Source organism: Pleurodeles waltl, chromosome 1_1 (genome assembly GCF_031143425.1).
Source record: "Pleurodeles waltl isolate 20211129_DDA chromosome 1_1, aPleWal1.hap1.20221129, whole genome shotgun sequence".
Lineage (NCBI taxonomy): Eukaryota > Metazoa > Chordata > Amphibia > Caudata > Salamandridae > Pleurodeles > Pleurodeles waltl.
This window is the reverse complement of record NC_090436.1, coordinates 605168031-605186100: the sequence shown is the minus strand read 5'-3', so window position 1 is coordinate 605186100 and position 18070 is coordinate 605168031.

Here is an 18070-nt window from a genome sequence, read left to right as displayed (position 1 = left end):
AATCTACCCCACTCCACTTAATCCACCCCACTGTACCCCAATCCACCCAATCTATTCCAATCCAATCCACCCCACTACCTCCATCCATTGGAGCCCACTCCACCCTATTCCACCCTACTCCACTCAATAACACTCTGCCACAGAACCACTGAACTCTACTTCCCTCTACTCAATTTTTCAACACACTGCTCCTCCTACTTCACTCTACACATTCCAACATGCCCACTCTATAACACTCTGCTCCACCACTTCACTCTAATATTCCACACCACTAACTTTTAGCCATGCTGAACAGCAGCCATAATGATGTACAACATGGCAAACACATTGCCAAAGCCAATAGATCTTGGATAGGTGAGACCTATTGGATTTGTCAATGCTTGTTTTGAAGAGTCACTGTCTATGCTCAACATGTCTGTGTTTTGCTAGGATGCCTATCTTTATAACTCTTTTGTTATCCTGCCACACAAGTCCCTCAAATATTCACACACATCTGCCTGCATACTGCACTTATCTATGTCCCCAGCTGCATTTGTATTCTATGTCAATATTCTTTCTTTGGCAAAGAAACAAAGAAAACTTTCACAAAACTACATTTTTGATTTAAAAATCATACCTCCAAACTTTATTTTATAAAGCATTTTATTAGCATTTGTAGATTAGTAATGAGAAAACAAATGTTTATGGACAAATGGTTCTGGTCAATATAAATTGTAGACATCCTTGATGCTCCACCTTATCATGCACATATGCGACTGCCCCTCAATTTTATCCAAGTTCATTATGAACACCGCTCTTGATTCTGCCTCGGTCCGGGCCCTTTGCACCACTTCCAACAAACCATCTATTGCCCATCAGCTCATCTCCTGTCCCACAAGGGTCCATGTGGATTCTGCAGTAGCAACTCTAATCCCTTCAGATTTTACCATGTTTGTATGGGTAACTCCTTGCACAATATGTGGGGCACTCTAAACTCATGCAACGGTCCATACTTATCTTCCACCTCTCCAAACATGGGCCATACACACTCTTTCATAATCAGTCAGAGCAATCTGCCAATATCCAGAGGTCAGATCAAAAATACTTCGATATTTTGCTGCCCCTAACCGATCAATGAGTTCATTAACTCGAGGATGGAGTTCGCATCAGTCTCAGGAGCGCATTGAGACCCTGGTAATCCACACAGAACCTGAGTTCTGGAGGAAAACCAGGAGTAGCAGCTTTTGGGACCAAGATCACAGGGCTGGCCCAAAGGCTACTGGAAAACTAAATAACCCCAAGAGTTAACATTTTGGATACCTCATCCTTAATGCTGGCTCTAACCTTGTCAGTCACCCTGTAATTGTTATGTTTCACAGGTGGACTGTCCCCAGTGTCCACATCATGTGTGTACAAGTGTGTGACCCCTGGGATAAAGGAAAAGAGAGAGGCAAACTGTCCTAACACTTGGTGAGAGTCCCTCTGTTGTTCTAGAGTCAGTGAAGGGGAGAGGTTCACACCCTCCATTGAACCATCTTTCTCTTTGACAGACAGGAGGTCAGGAAGAGGCTCACTCTCTTCCTCCACACCATCATCTGCTGCAAAGAGCATTGTCACTTCTGTCCTCTCAAACTGAGGCTTAGGCGGTTCATATGTAGGACCCTCAAAGGGTTTCTAGGAGTGTGCACGTTCACCAGATAGGTGACCTCACTCTTGCACTCCACCACCTCAGAAGGTCCAGTCCATTTATCTTGGAGAGCACAAGGCTCCACTGGGGCCGTCACCCATACTTTTTGTCCAAGATGAAACTCAACCAGAGTGGCATTCTGGTCATACCACCGTTTCATATGTTCCTGGTTTGCTTTTAGATTCTCTTGAGCGAGCTTCCTGAAGTGGGCGGTCTGATTCCTAAAGGCCACCATATAACTGAATATATTCTGGAAGGGCTTACTGGAGGCCTCCTCCAACCTTCCCCAACCAGACTCAAGGGTCCCCTCACGGAGTGGCCATTCAACAACTCCAAAGGGCTAAATCCAAATCCCTTTTGTGGCACCTCCCTGTAGGCAAACAGAAGACATGGCAAGAGGATGTCCCACTTATGCCTCAAGGGCTCTAACAGGCCCATAATCATGCCCTTTAAGGTGCGGTTGAATCTCTCAACCAAACCATTTCCTTGGGACTGGTAAAGAGTGGGAAACTTGTATGCTACCCCACACTCCATCCACAGATACTTTATATATGTAGATATGAAGTTGGTACCCTATCAGATACCACCTCCTTGGGGGAACCCCATGCAGGTAAAAGCCTCCATCAATGCATGTTCCACTATAGGGGCAGTGATTGATCTCATCGGAATGGCTTCTGGGTACCTGGTGGCATGGTCTACCAAGACCAGGATAAACCTGTTGTCCATGGCTGTCTTGGGATCCAGAGGCCCTACAATGTCAATACCAACCCTTTCAAAGGGGGTGCTGACAACAGGGAAAGGTTGGAGGAGAGCCTTACATTTCCCCCCACTCTTGCCACTTGCCTGACCAGTTTGGCAAGACCTACAGTGTGCATCTGAGTGCCTGAATATTTGGGGCCAGTGAAAGTGGGTGACAAGCCTCTCGAAGTTCTTGTCCCGCCCCTAATGTCCAGCTATAGGCACATCATGAGCAAAACCCAGTAGGAAGGCTCTGAAGCACTAGGCTTCCACCAGCACACGGGCTGCCCAAAGTTGAGCAACTTTAGGCTCGCTATATAGGAGGCCATCCTTCCACTAAATCAAGTGTGAACCAGACTCCTTGCCAGACGCCTGGTCTGCAGTCTGCTGCCACAAACCCTCCAGAATAGGGCATGTTTTCTGTGCCTCACAGAATACGTCCCTGGTGGGACCCCCTTCCTGCTGCCACTGAGTCAGCTCGAGAACCTTTCCCCGTTCAGCCACCCACCTGTTCCCCTGTAGGCTCTGAGGTGTCCCCCTCAGGTTCAGCCTCCCCCGGGCCGTGGGAACTTCTGAGGCGGATTTCTCACACCCCTTGCCTTTCCTCTTTCTGGAAGGCACCTGAGCCACTCTTCCAGGCTCCAGGGCCTCCTAATCACCCTGACAGGCAGCCATTGACCAAATGAACACACACACCCACCCAATCTGCACAGGCACTCTGTGTTGTCTATTGCACCTACTTGGTGAAGTTCAAGGAGAACTAGCTGCTCCTCAGACACCAGGTGACTTGTCACAGTAGTCACACTGGCTCCTGTGTCTGTCAGAGCCTCCACCCTTTGTCCATTGATGGTCACCCACTGCCTGTTTTTCTGAGTGTTTTCAGGCACAAAGGCCCTCTGGATCATCTCACTGTCCCCTAGTGAGAGAAGGGTCATCTACACTGACTCCCACCCATCTGGAATCACCTCCTCCCCAAGGGCTACAGTGGCCAAACCCTGTGACTGAGCACCAGTGGGTGCTTGTGTCTCCTTGGGACATTTGGAATCCCCCCCAATCACATGCATAGCACTTGCAGGGACCCCTCTCTGCAGGTTTCCCTATGGAGAACCATGGTTTCTTTTCAACTAGGGGCTGGGAATCTTTACCCTGAGAACTAGGTTGGGGCCCTTTAGAGAACTCCCCCTGTTTACCCTTAACCCCCCACTTCTTCTGATGGGGACCCTGCCTACCCTTGGTGGAGTCTCCCCATACCTATGCTGGACCCTGGTGCTTTCCCACCGACAAAGACTATACAAGTGCTCCCAAGCAATTAAGTTGTACAGCCCCTCATAAGTTGTTACTTTACTGCCTTTCACCCAACTATCCAGTTACCCAAAAAAAGAGTCAACACATTCTAACCAGGTTTGGGATTCCTTCTTTTTGTAGGACTTAAACTTGACCTTGTACTGGTCAGGAGTGAGACCATATCTTGGAGTCCTTCATGATATTGTAAAGGAGTCCCTGAGGATCCCCTAAGGATGTCAGAGTGTCCCTCCCCTCTACCTCGAAGTGCTTCTACAGATCTGCCCCCCAATGTGCTTCAGGGGCCATGTTCATGTGGAGAGTAGAGTCATACCCCTTGAACCACAGATACATGCCATCTTCCTTCGTGTAATCTTTCATCAGATCGTTAGGAATGTGCACCCTCGTCTCAGGCTGCACTGAGGTACTACTACCACCATCTCTGCTAGACTGGCTCCTCTTATCCAGCTCCCTTAAACTGAGCTCATGAGCCAGGACATGTTTTCCCCTCTATGGACAGCCTTCTCTCTTCCGTCTCCATCTTAAGCTTCTCTAATTCAAACTGGTGCACCCTCTCTGCCTTTCAGTCCTGCAACTCCTCAGGAGTCACACCATTGAATGGCACACTGCTAACTGTCCTGGAGACCCTCTCCCCAGGCGGAATAGGTATATCCACTACATAATGAATACTCCGTACCTCCTCATCGTCCTCCTCTGTGTGCCCCCAGCGCTCAATGCTACTCCTTCCTGGCAGAACTCTTGATTGGGCAGGTAAGATCAATACAAAACTGCTTCAGTTGAGCTACTGTGTACTTCTCCAGTTTCTTCAACTCAAAAACAGCCTTTGTAACCGCAGCCGGTGCATCCCCAGATTGAGACATGTTTGTGAGTACTCAAAAATGCAAAGCTCCAAAAGTAGTTCAAAGAGTTCCCACGAGAAGTTCAAAAATCAAAAAAACTATGGAAGCAGGAAATGTCCAAAAAGAGAAAAAGCAAAAATAAGTAGTATGTGGTCACGTAATGGTCTGCACTGAAAACAGTAGTGTACACTTAATCACTGTATGTCAAGAACAAATACAGGTTTTTTCCTCACCGCTGATCACCAATTTTAGAAATGGGGTCTCTGGTTGGCAGGCAGTTTGCACTCTGTCAAAGCAGGGACCCTCACTCTAGTTAGGGCAAGGGAAAATCTCACGTAAGATCACCCCTGCTCACCCCCTTGGAAGCTTGACACAAGCAGTTAGGCTTATCTCAAAGGGAAAGTATAAAGTATTTCTACTAAAACACACAGTAATACAGTGAAAACACTATGAAATAGACACCACACCAGTTTAGAAAAGTAGCCAATATTTATGTAAATCAAACAAGACCAAAACAACAAAAATCCAACATACACAACTAAAGTTAGGAATTTTCAAAATAATAGATTCTTACTCCATAGAAAACAATGGAAACGTTGTTGTTACACAAAGTACTTGGTTTGTATCAAAAAGAAACACGCACAGGTGAGTGTGTATTGAAAGCTTCAGCGCTGCATGGTTTTTCTCTCCCGCAAGGGAGTGATGTGTCGATTTCCGGACGGGACACCTTGGGTCCGCGCAGGTTCTCATTAATTTTGACACCCAGTGATGATGTGTGCAAAATTCAGCCGAACGGTGATGGAAAAACTGCGCTACAAGAGGTTTGCGTAATTTTCAGCAGCCGCAAGCGGGTGTTGCGCCGTTTATCCAGCCGCGATGCAGGTTATGCATCGGTTTTACTTCCACGATGCAGATGGTGCATCGATTTTACTTGCAAGGTGGGTGGCGTGTCGTTTTTACAGCCACGTTGCAGGTGGTGCATTGAAATTTTCCCAGCAAGGCTTCTTGTGCATTGATTTCAGTCCTTGTTCTTCCAGCTTCACCTTTCAAGGGTCCAGGGACTGGAAAGGTCACCACCTGACAGGACAGGAGTCTCAGCAGACAATCCAAGTGCTGGCAGAGGTAGTCTTTGATGGTCCTGAGACTTCAAAACAGGAGGCAAGCTCAGTCGAAGCCCTTGGAGACACTTCACAAGCAGGAATTTACCACTAAGTCCAGTATTTGTCCTCTTCCAGGCAGAAGCAGCAGCTGAAGGCCAACACAGAAAAGAACAGTCACAGGCAAAGGGGCAGTACTCCTCCTCCAGCTCTACAGCTCTTCTCCTTGGCAGAGGCTCTCTTGGTTTCAGAAGTAATCTAAAAATCTGGGGGTTTGGGTCTATTACTTATACCCCTTTCTGCCTTTGAAGTAGGAAAACTTCAAGGAAAGTCTCTGTTGTTCACAAGATCCTGCCTTGTCCAGGCCTGGCTCCAGACTCACACCAGGGGGTTGGAGACTGCATTGTGTGGGGGCAGGCACAGCCCTTTCAGGTGTAAGTGACCACTCCTCTCTCCACTCTAGTCCAGATGGCCCATCAGGATATGCAAACTACACCCAAGCTCCCTTTGTGTCACTGTCTAGTGGAGATTCACAAACAGCCCAACTGTTTGTCTGACCCAGACAGGGAATACACAAGCAGGAAGAGTCACAGAATGGTTTAAGCAAGAAAATGCCCACTTTCCAGAAGTGTCATTTTCAAATTGACAATTAAAAAAAAAAACGTTACCAAAAGTTGTATTTTTAAAATGTGAGCTCAGATACACCAAACTCCATATCTCTAACTGCTTCCAAAGAGAAACTGTACTTAAAAGATATTTAAAGGCACCCCCCATGTTAACCTATGAGAGAGATAGGCCTTACAACAGTGAAAAGATAAGTTGGCAGTATTTCACTGTTAGGACATGCAAAATACATCAGTACATGTCCCAACTTTAACATACACTGCACCCTGCCCATTGGGCTACCTAGAGCCTACCTTAGGGGTGCCTTGCATGTATAAAAAGGGAAGGTTTGGCCCTGGGAAGTGGGTAGACTTGCCAGGTCGAATTGGCACTTTCAAACCTCACACACGGACACTGCAGTGGCAGGTCTGAGCCAGGTTTATAAGGCTACCCATGTGGGTGACACAATCAGTGCTGCAGGCCAGCTAGTAGCATTTGACTTACAGGCCCTGGGCACCTCCAGTGCACTTTACTAAGGACTTACTAGTAAATCAAATATGTCAATCATGGGAAAGCCAATTCCACATACAATTTACACAGGGAGCACTTGCACTTTAACACTGGTCAGCAGTGGTAAAGTGCCCCGAGTACCAAAAACAGCAAAAACAGAGTCCAGCACACAGTAACAACCTGGGAAGTAGAGGGAAAAAGTTAGGAGACCACTTCAAGGATGCCAGCCTAACACAATCTATCTATCTATCTATCTTTCTATCTCTCTATCTATCTATCTATCTATCTATCTATCTATCTATCTATCTATCCATCTATCCATCTATCTATCTATCTCTTCCCGCTCTCCTTCACAAGAGAATAAGGGAACTCAGGAAAGTGTATCCCATTCATTTATTATTGAGTGTCCTTTTTTGTGTATCCCACCTTTTTTCGTGCGTTTTTAAAACTTGCATAAAAGACATAAACAAAATACTGCCTGACTTTCACGTTCAAATAAAATATGAATGCATCAATTCATTATTTAATTCCTATTTATTCCTGTTGCCAACTTAACTATCCAAATGATTAAATTCATTAATTCCCAAACTGTAAATGTATGACTCTAGTCACTCAGTACCTCTTATACCATGAGCTACATTTGAAATGTATTGAGGAGTTTGGTATTTCCGGCATACATGAAATCAATATATATATATATATTCACTAAAAAAACCAAGGGTTCCAGGGACATTATAGCTAGGTTCTGAATTTACTTGTACAAAATCATAGAAATTCAGTAGCATATTTAGAGTTCTTCCAAGTAACTAAAACCTGCACCCTATGGTACCTATAACTCGCGCCGTCACAATGCACAGTTGTCTCATCAGTAATTTTATTGCAAATGTTGCAGTTAGAATATGAAAGGTGGCATAGAATATGTCATCAATGATATAATATGTGGGTTAATTAGCTGTGCATGGTGAAGGCGCGACTTAGAGTTACGCGGAACTGACACAGTTTCCATTGTTTTCTTTGTTAACCAGGCGTCATGGTCCCCAGGGTGCGGGGTTTGCTGCGTGCCCCCGCTTACATTATGTTCAATGCCTCATGAGGTGGTGGTCCCTAGGCAGTGGGGAGGCCGCAGGTCCTCCCACTTATATCATATGTGATGGCCAAGTGAGGTGGTGGTCCCCACGGTGCAGGGGCCGCAGACCCCCGCATATATTTAAATACAAGTACCAGGGAGGTGGTGGTCTCTGGGATACGGAGGCTGTGGGCCCCCCCTTACATTGTATTCAATGCCCAGGGAGGTGGTGGTCTCTGAAGCACGGGGGCCATGGTCCCCAACTAACATTATAAAATGATGCCCAGGGAAGGTGGTGGTCCCCGGGGTTGTGGGGGGAGCTGGAAGCCCCCCCCACATTAAGTATTTGATGCCCAAGGGACCTGGCCCACACAGGGGCCTATAAAAACCAAGCAAGAAAGTTCGTACTTGTTTGTTTTTATTTTTATAAATTCGCTAATATCATCAACTCACAGCAAAAAACTAATTTTACAAACTGTTTTTTTTTTATCTGGGACCCCCCCCCCCACCAGTGCGAAGGGGTCAGGGTGTCCCTACCTTGGCCCCTTTTATTTTATTTTTACAGTTTTTTTTCTGGGACTCAGATAAAGTCGAATCCCAAGATGGCTGTCAACACTTCTTGGTTTGAAGTGTTGCCAGCCTATCAGAACTGTGCTTTTCCCTGCACAACCTCATCTTTGTTCGCAAATACTTCATGGCCAGAGATATACAAATTTGAATTTACCTAAATTTCTCAAAAACTACTGAATGGATTCACACCAAAAAAGAGAAAGCATAATCTCATGAAGCTTCGTCAAACGGTGCCAAAATTCTAGGGAAGTCAAAAGACTCTTTTCCGATGGAAACATGGTCCTAACTATACCCACCTACTGGTGATATATATATATATATATATATATATTTATTTTATTTTTTTGCTGAAAAAACTGAAGTTACAGGGACATTATAGTTAGAAAATAGAATTTAAAAAAAACATTGCCTGTAACCTTATGTTTTTTTAAAAGTAATTTTTGATTTTTTTTAAATTCTATTTCCTAACTATAACTTCCTTGTAAGGTTTGTTTTTTTCAGTGAATTTAAATATATGTGGTTGCCACTATGTAGTTATAGTTAGGACCTGGGGCCAGATGTATCAATGGATTTGGTATTTGCAAATGGTGCGAATTGGTAAATTTCACCGTTTGCGAGTGCAAAATAGCCATTCACAATGTATGAAAGGTATTTGCAGTGCATTTTTAAGGAATCGCTCAACTATCGATTCCTTAAAAATGTGACTAGGATTTGCGTGTCGCAGTCTGCGATTTGCAAATAAGGAATTGCAATACAATGTATGAAGCATTTGCAAATTGCGATTAGTCGCAAAATGGCTTTTTGCATGTGCAATTTATCACAAATTGAAATCAGGTGGTAAACAGGTGCAACCTATATAAAGAGGCACGCGAATGCATCAGCCCTTTTCAACAATGGCTGCACTCGTCATGGCGAGGGGGATGAGGATCCTGGCAGGTTTGAGGAGAGGGAGGAGGAAACAGGAGCGCATTTTCAGATTGCACGTTACCCTCTTTGATAAGATGGAGGAGAAGAAATATACCAAGTACAGGTTGAACTCGGCCATTATATTTGACTTCATAGCTGATTTACAACCCCTACTGCAGCCACACACACACAGAAGCAATGCAATGCCCACACATGTGCAGGCATTATGCTCCCTGCACCTCTTAGCCTCAGGAAGCTATCATGGGGCCATTGCAGCAGCTAGAGGTGTGTCACAAAGTGCGCTTTCACACTTCTTTAATACATCCCTCAATGCCATGTTAACTAAAGTTCATCTGCACATAAAATTTCCCAACACCCCACAAGATTTGCAGCAAACTAAATTAGAATTCTACCAGGAAGCCCAATTTCCACATCATTGGCTGCATTGATGGGACACATGTAGCAATCTGTCCACCATCTGCAACAAAGTATATATATAGAAATAGAACAAATAGCCATTCTATGAACATCCAGGTCATATGCAATGCCTCCAACATCATAATTGATCTTGTGGCCAGATACCATGGTAGCACACATGATTCCTAAATTTTTAGGCACAGTGGAATACACACAAGACTTCTTGCTGTGGAGTTTAGCGAAGGATACATACTTGGTAATGTAACAGAGAACAATGTTGCATAATGTATATGTGATGTTACAGATAACAATAACTCATTTTACACTCCTGTCATGGTAGGAGACAATGCACATGCAGTGCGGTCCTTCCTCCTGACACCGTACCTCTATCCTGCCATGCTAAGTGAATGGAGATACAATGCAGCACATAGGAGGACATGAAGTGTGATTGAGAGGACCTTTGAGAGTCATTTCCAATGTCTGTATAAAAGTGGGAGCACACTCCACTACAGTCCGGAAAACACCTGCAATATTGTGGCCACATGTGCAATATTGCATAACATCACAACACCAAGAGTCATACTAGTCAAACCCACAGAGATGGACTCCAGTGAGGATGACGACCCCTTGCTACCCCTTCACCCAGCAGACAGAACCAGAGCAGCAGAGGGCAGGCAAAACCGTGCTGAGATTATGCACAACTATTTCTGGTGTAAGTAATGACAACACTACGTCTAGTGTCATTTTTTGCTGCAGGTATCCCATTTATTGCCTTGACTTCAGGAGAAATATGTGTGAATAGGACATAGGTATTCAAAAGACACAATCAGGTCCACATTACAGTGTGATATTATTGACATCATAGTATGAATGCATTGCCACAAAATATGCAAGGCCTTGAACTTCTCAAGTGTCGAGACGGGGCCACTCACCTGAAAAGCAGGATGTCTGCAGGGGCTATGGTATGCCCCCTGACCTCCTGGAAAACCTCTCAGCACTTCCTGGTGGACACAGAAACCCCGGCAGATGTCCCAAAAGGAAAAGGGGAGTGGAAGAGAAAGAGACAAAACACTGCCACGACTTGCCGGTCCAGCCAGGCACCCTATATCTTCGGGGGGCAGGTTGTTGTTGACAGAGTGATAGTAGAGTTAGTGCACCCAACTTCCTTGAAACTGAATCTCTCTTTCTAAAATGGGCACGGGAGCAGTAGAAGAACACCGGGATGCTCCAGCACTTTTCTTGGATAATAATAACTGTTGGCACAATTACTAACAGTAAATTACCAAAAATCCAAACTGAGTACCATAACACTAAGTACTGCGTCACTAGGGCTGGCTTCACAGAGATTCAGTGTTGCACACTACAGTTAGAACTGTGGTTGCACTTATCATGCACAAGAAAGACAAACAAGGGCATTAATTATGTCACATATAACTTCCCTGCATGCATAGGGTTAAACTAAAAGGAACAAAAACAATCCAAGAAATACAAATGTCCACTCTGGGTTTAAACAGTTAGGGTGGCACAGTTTTGTTTGGTTTGGTTTCACTGTGTGTGTGAAAAACCCTTCAAAAGCAAATTCCTCAAACCTGAAACACAGACATGAATGACAGAATTTAAATCCAAGAGTTATGCTATTAGAGAAAGAAAAGTCATGTAAAGGCTCTTTTAAAATTGCACTGTCACTTTGTGTAGTACTTGAGTTGAAGCAGATTTCCTGAAGCACATTTAGGCAAGTAACTACAATAATAATGTAGAATGTTCAGAAATGCATTTGTCTCATCAAGATAAGCACCAGCTGTTCTAGGAAAGTGCGGCGTTCAAAGAACAAACTCCCTGGAGAATACTAGTCACTTGGCTGCAGTCTTTTCCGGAGTGCTGGAGGAATGCCTGGTGTCAGCTGGTACAGGAATGAAGAAAAAAATTGCCTCAAAAGTCCTGAATATGAGGATGACAGCAGGGGCTGGACTGCCAAATCAGATGCTGAGATCAGGAAGCAAAACAAAGCCAAGCAGGGAGGCAAGCTTCACTCTGCTATTTATAGCCAATCAGGAAAGCACATGTGGATGAGTCACCACACCCAATTAGAAGCACATGTCTACCCCACACCCAATTAGAAGCACATGTCTGCACCTGCTCACATTAGCAAACAAGCATTGGTAAAACAAGCATTGATAAAACCATTTGTGTAACACAGCACATTATGGCCCTCATTATGAACATGGCGGTCCATTCAGCTGCGGTGGCGGCAGAAACCACCAACAGAGGCGTGGGCCGGACCGCCCAATAATGAACCAAATGAAACACAGGCACCCCACAAACCACCCACCACCAGTAGAGGAGTGCCACCGACGACGGCAGAGTGCGCACACAGGCCGATGGAAAGGCCCAACCCGCCCATCAAATAATAAACCACCAGTCCCCCGCCAGTTCCGGGGCGGGAACCACTGCCACGCAAATCCAGGTGGAAAAGAACCAAATATAAGGAAACACTCACCAGAGGCTAACACAACGCGCCGAACCAGACATGGATAGAGAGCTGCAGATCATGCCAGCCCTGCTCCTTGCCATATACCTTCACGACCGAGACCGCTGATGAAGACGACGACGGTAAGTACCGCAACCGACAACACAAGGGAAGAAAGGGCAAAGTCACATACACACCCACCCTGCAACGACCCCCAACCCTTCACAGCAGCACACGTCATACACCCCACAGTAAGAGGTACTTACCCGACACAAGGCTAATCCAACTTGACCATTGTACACACAAATGCCCCACACCCATGAACAATGAAACAAAAGACCAGGGTTCAACGGCGTGCCGGCGAAACACAGGCGACACAGAAACTTTCTTGCTGAAGCTCACAGAGGCAAGCAGGGCCAATGTCCAGTCCGTATAGCTACAATCGCCATGACCCACAATGGAGGGCAACATATGGGCATCTAGGCACCTCACAGAACAGGGGCAGGGGGTGGTGGGGGTGGGGATTTGCGATGGGGGTGGGCCTTGGACTTTCGTTTGGAAGGTGGAGGTTGGGTGGGTTTGTACTTTGAAAAGGGTGGGGGCTGTTTCGATCGGGTGGAGCCAGATGGACTCAGTTCAGTCCAGGACTTCTTTTTATCTGGGGAAGGGGCACGGGAATGTGAAGGGCAGACAGGGGTGGACAGTGATGTGGAAGGAGTGTAAAGGGTAAGGAGGTGGGCACGTTTGGGGACAAGACGGGGTGGGCCAGTGGGTTGGAGGAGGTCAGCACAGGAGAGGAAAAGTTTTTTGGGAGCAATTGCGGTGGTCGTGGATGAGGGCGTGGGAGTGGAGGCAGAGGGTGTGGATGTCTGTGGTGTAGGGGTGCATGTAGTTGGTGTAGGTGACTGGACAGTATGCTGTGGTGTAGTGGATGTCTGATGGGAGGGTGTCTTAGTGCGTTTCTGTGTTTTTGGAGGGGGTGGACACAGTGGGAGAAGACAGACAGCTAGTGTGGATCTATGTTGTGTGGGTGTCTGCAAGTCTGGTAAGTGTGCTGCATGTGTCAACTACAGTAGTGGTGGTGAGCGCAGGTGTGGTATATGGGGTGCATGTATGGATGTCTGCTATTGTGGTGAGTGCAGGAAGAGTAGCAGCAACAATGACTGAAGGTGCAATGCAGAGGATGTGAGTGTAGAGGTGACAGACAGGGAGGCGGAAGAGGTGGGCACACTCGGGGAAGTCGATGTTGTTGTGTGTGCATGTGTCTGTTGGATGTGTGAATGATTGTGGTGGGAGGTGTGGTGCTTGTGTTTAGAAGTGTGTTTCTTGTGTGTTGATGTGCTTGACTGCGTGTCTGAATGTGTGCCTTGGACGGGTGAAGGGAGTAGGGTGCTGGAAGGGCTTCAGGAGGTTGGAGGGGGGATCGGAATGGCCAGGGAAACTGGCTGACATCCGAGAGGAGGCCAGAGCCTGAAAAGATCTCTGTAGGGCAGACACGGCACCGTGAATGCGACCTAGATAGGCATTTGTCTGCTGCACCTCTGATGCTAGCCCCTGGATGGCATTGACAATGGTTGTCTGCCCTACAGATATGGTTCTCAGGAGGTCAATAGCCTCCTCTGTGGGGGCAGCAGGGCTGACTGGGGCAGGGGAGGAGGTGCCTGGGGCGAAGGAGACGCCCACCTTTCTGGGTGGGCGGGCACGGGCAACTCAGTGGGGAGCAGAAGGGAGGGCGGTGATGGAATGGGGGGTGGCGGAAGATGTCACGGAAGTGGTGTGGCCACTAGGGTCCACCACCGCTGGGGAGCCCCCATTGGAGGAGGTCTCGGAGTCACTACCTCCTGTGGTAGTTGCCTCCCCCATGGAACTCCCCTCGCCCTCCCACCCACTGGTCCCCTGGGCGTCGGTTGTCTCTGCCTCCGAGGATCCGTGGGCCGCTTCCTCCCCACTTGCCGGTGCCTCAGCTCCCTCGCCAGATGATGATGCTGTTCCAAAACAACACAAGAGAACAGGGATGGGGAGACAAAACAGGAGAGACACTTGTAAGTAGCTGAATGGAGATACATAATGGCCAGACACACACCCACCCAGAAGACACACCCAACAGGCAGCACCGTACACTATGCCCATGACCATGCCCCTGACTACTGACCAGAGAACTGCTCTACACCTATCCCCTGGAATACCTAAGGATGCAACGTATGGGAGACCTGGCAAAGACACCCCTACACCCTTTGGGGACACCAGTTAAAGTCCCTGCCTCTAAGCAGCATGAACCCTAATGCACACCCAGACATCCTTCCAGACTGAAGTATGTGAAATGAGTACTCACCCCCTTGTGACTGCTGCGCAGCCCTCAAGCGCCCATCCAGGTCTGGGTACGCCACCTCCAGGATCCATCGCATGAGGGGGGTCAGTGCCCGACGGGCACCCCTTCCACGTTGGGAGGACTTCCCCAGCTGGGCTTCACTGATCTTACGCACCCAGCGCCGCAGGTCCTCCCACCTCTTTCGACAGTGGGTGCTCCGCCCGTTGTAGACCCCAGGGTTCGCACCTCCTTGGCAATGGCATGCCAAAGTGCCCTCTTCTGGTGGGCGCTGACCTAAAAGGGTGACACAGAAATGGAACACAGAGGTCAGGCACTTGCACAATAGCAACAGCTGGCTAATCATCCACTATGGGACGGACAGTACTGTCAGACATACATGACATACGCACGCAGCATGCCATGCTCCATGGCCCATACAGGCACAGAGGTGCACACATATGTCCAATCAACACCATCCATTACACACACACACTGCCCCCCAAACCCAGTCTCACCTGTACCTCTGGTCGTCCGTACAGTTTTGCATACAGGGGCAGGACCCCGTCCACTAGCTTCTCCAGTTCCTCGTGGGTGAAGGCTGGGGACCTTTCCCCTGCAACATGAGGCACATCCATTGCCAGAGGCAGGCCACAGCAGTACACACAGTGGAGTACCTGTCCGCACGAGATCAGGGAGTCAAGTGAATAAACGATGACGAACGCGCGTACGTTCTGCGGCAGTGTGCACCATCACCGCCGGCAGCGATCATGATATGCCAGGATTCCCCGTTGCCATCCATGTTAACCAATGAGGGTGCAAATGGCGCCTTACGCTGTGACGTTAACCGCTAGCGGTATGAGGTCACTTCCACAACGAAAGGGCAGATTTACAGTGGGCAGATATTTTGCCATGACCTACGCATCTAAAATTAAACACTTCTCACAATGCAGGCCCTTCTAGCCACATTAACACCTAGGTCTCTGTCAAGTCACTATTGTAGCACACATGAAAAACTCTGTTCCCTCCTTGTGATGTACATATATATCTGTCAGGTAGCAGTTAATGTAGAGGCACTATAATGAGCAATGCAGTGCACAAAAGATGAAATGTGTGCCTATGTATGTGTCTTCATCACACCTTTTTTAAACCCCTCGTTGGTACCGACCCTTGTGGCGAGGAAGGGCACCATCGGTGTACAGACCACTAGTAGATATGAGGACCATGGTGGAGCGTCATATCATCATCACTTACAAACCCACAAGTGCAACAATTCAGGAACTTTGTGCTTTACTGGATCCTGCACTAACTCCAGGAAATCGTAATCAGCATGCCATCCCAACTGAAGTGCAGGTGCTCTCTGCACTCCATTTCCTGGCTACAGGCTCTTTTCAAGTGACAGTGGGCACGGGTGCCGGATTTTCACAGCCAATGTTCAGCATGGTACTGACAAGATTTCTGAATGCATTTGTACGACATCTGCAGTCCTATGTGAGGTTTCCCCAAAGTACTGACCTCCCTGCCATCAAGTCGGAATTCTATGCCTTTGCCAACATCCCCCATGTGATAGGTGCCATTGATGGCACCCACATACTGATCATCCCAAGATTGAGTGAACAGGTGTACAGAAATAGAAAGAACTTTCACTCCATGAACATTCAATTGGTATGTACTGCAGACCAGTACATCTCACATGTGAATGCCATGTTCCCAGGATCAGTCCATGATTCCTTTGTGTTGAGGAACAGTAGTGTGCCAAAGAAGATGGAACAACTCCAAGAGGACAGAGGGTGGATCATAGGTAAGCGTGCCTGTCACTAACTGACACATTGCAGAGATGCAGCCTGTCTGACTAAGGGGCATAACAATGACGACTCTGTATTGTACCATTTTCTAGGTGATTCTGGTTATCCAAACTTGCGTTGGCTCCAGACACCAGTGAGGAATCCCAGGACGGATGCAGAGAGGAATTACAATGAGGCCTATGGACGTACTAGGAGAGTGATAGAGCGAACTATATGTCTCCTGAAGGCTAGATTTTGTTGTCTACATATCTCTGGGGGTTCCCTGGCCTATGGGCCTGAAAAGGTGTTTAGAATAGTGGTGGCCTGCTGCATGCTGCACAACGTGGCAGTGAGACATTCTATCCCCTTCTTGGAGGTGGAGGGTGATGTAGGTCCTGATCAGCCACCTCAGAGAGGGGTGGACAGTGATGGTGATGATGAGGAAGGGGAAGATGTCAATTCCAGGAACCAATTGATACAACTCTACTTCCATTAACTGTGTAGAACTTGGGCCTGACATTGGGGTTTGTGACACAGACTGTCAGTGTGGTCAGTCATATGGGGGAGTTCGGTAATGATATGCGATACATGGCCCACTTCTGCATGGGACAGATTGAAATTATATGCTTTTCCTCATTGCCACCAATTTGGCACACAGGACTCCCTTCATGCACAGAGTTGACAATAAAGTAGTTCTCAGCCAGTTGCATCCAAACTTCACTTTGTTCACAATTTAACACAGGGGGCAGTGTTACAGGTGTGATATGTGTTTTATTGTTGCAGTGAGTGAATAGTACTATTTACAGTGATGGCAAGTGGTTGGGGGGGTTCTCAAGCCAAACATGGTGGCAGCCTTGTTGGTACTAATGATGGGTCCTTCTTGTCTTACAGTAGTTCATATTGCCTCTAAGCAATGTGTGGTTGGTGATTGGGTGGGATGGTTGCAGTACATATTGTTGCAGAGTTACCTTTTCAAGGGGGCCTTGTTCTTAGCTGGGATTCCAGTGCCATATCTAGGCCTGAGGGAACGTTTGGGCACCTGCTGTTGATCTTCAGGGGATGACATGATAGGCCCTTGGATTTCCTGTGAGGATAGTTCCTGGAAGGTTTCTGCTGATGGGATGATCTGATGCTGATTGTCTGGTGCTGTTGTGGGGGCCTCTTGTCCTGTGTGGGTGTCAGACTAGTTTTTGACCAGCTGCAGCAGTGCTCCTGCTATGGTAGCCATTGTGGCGTTGTGCTCTTTCCACTGCTCCATGGCCTGTTGGTGTTGTTCCTGCTGCATCCTTTGACTGTGCTCCAGGGTGAACACAATCTGTGCCAACCTATCATGGGTATGCTGGTAGGCCCCCAATACCTCTGATATCACGCCCTGGGTTGCTGCATCCATCCTGTGGCCTCCCCCCTAGCCCACTGACACCCTTGCACTTGCCCTAGCCCCCTGTGCCTGTGTGCCCTGCACAGGTCTGGCAGTACCACTTGTACTGGGGCCCTCACCTTCCTGCATGTTGGGAGTGGGAGACTGTGGCCTCTGTACCTGTGTCCCACCCGTCTGTGGCCTGGATACACTGGTGTGGTGACGCCTGCCCTGGGCTGCTGATCTTGACTGGGTGGTATGGTTGGCAGTGGTTTCCTGGGTGGGGCTGCTGCATGATGAGAGTCCAGGACTGTGTGAGGGGCCTGCTTGTTCATTGGTGTCCAGGGATCCTTCATCAGTGTCCTGTGAGGTGCCGCTGTCTCCCTGGGGGGCACTGGCAGTCCTTGTCCCGTCCGTTAGGGGTGCATGGGTGGTGGTGCCTG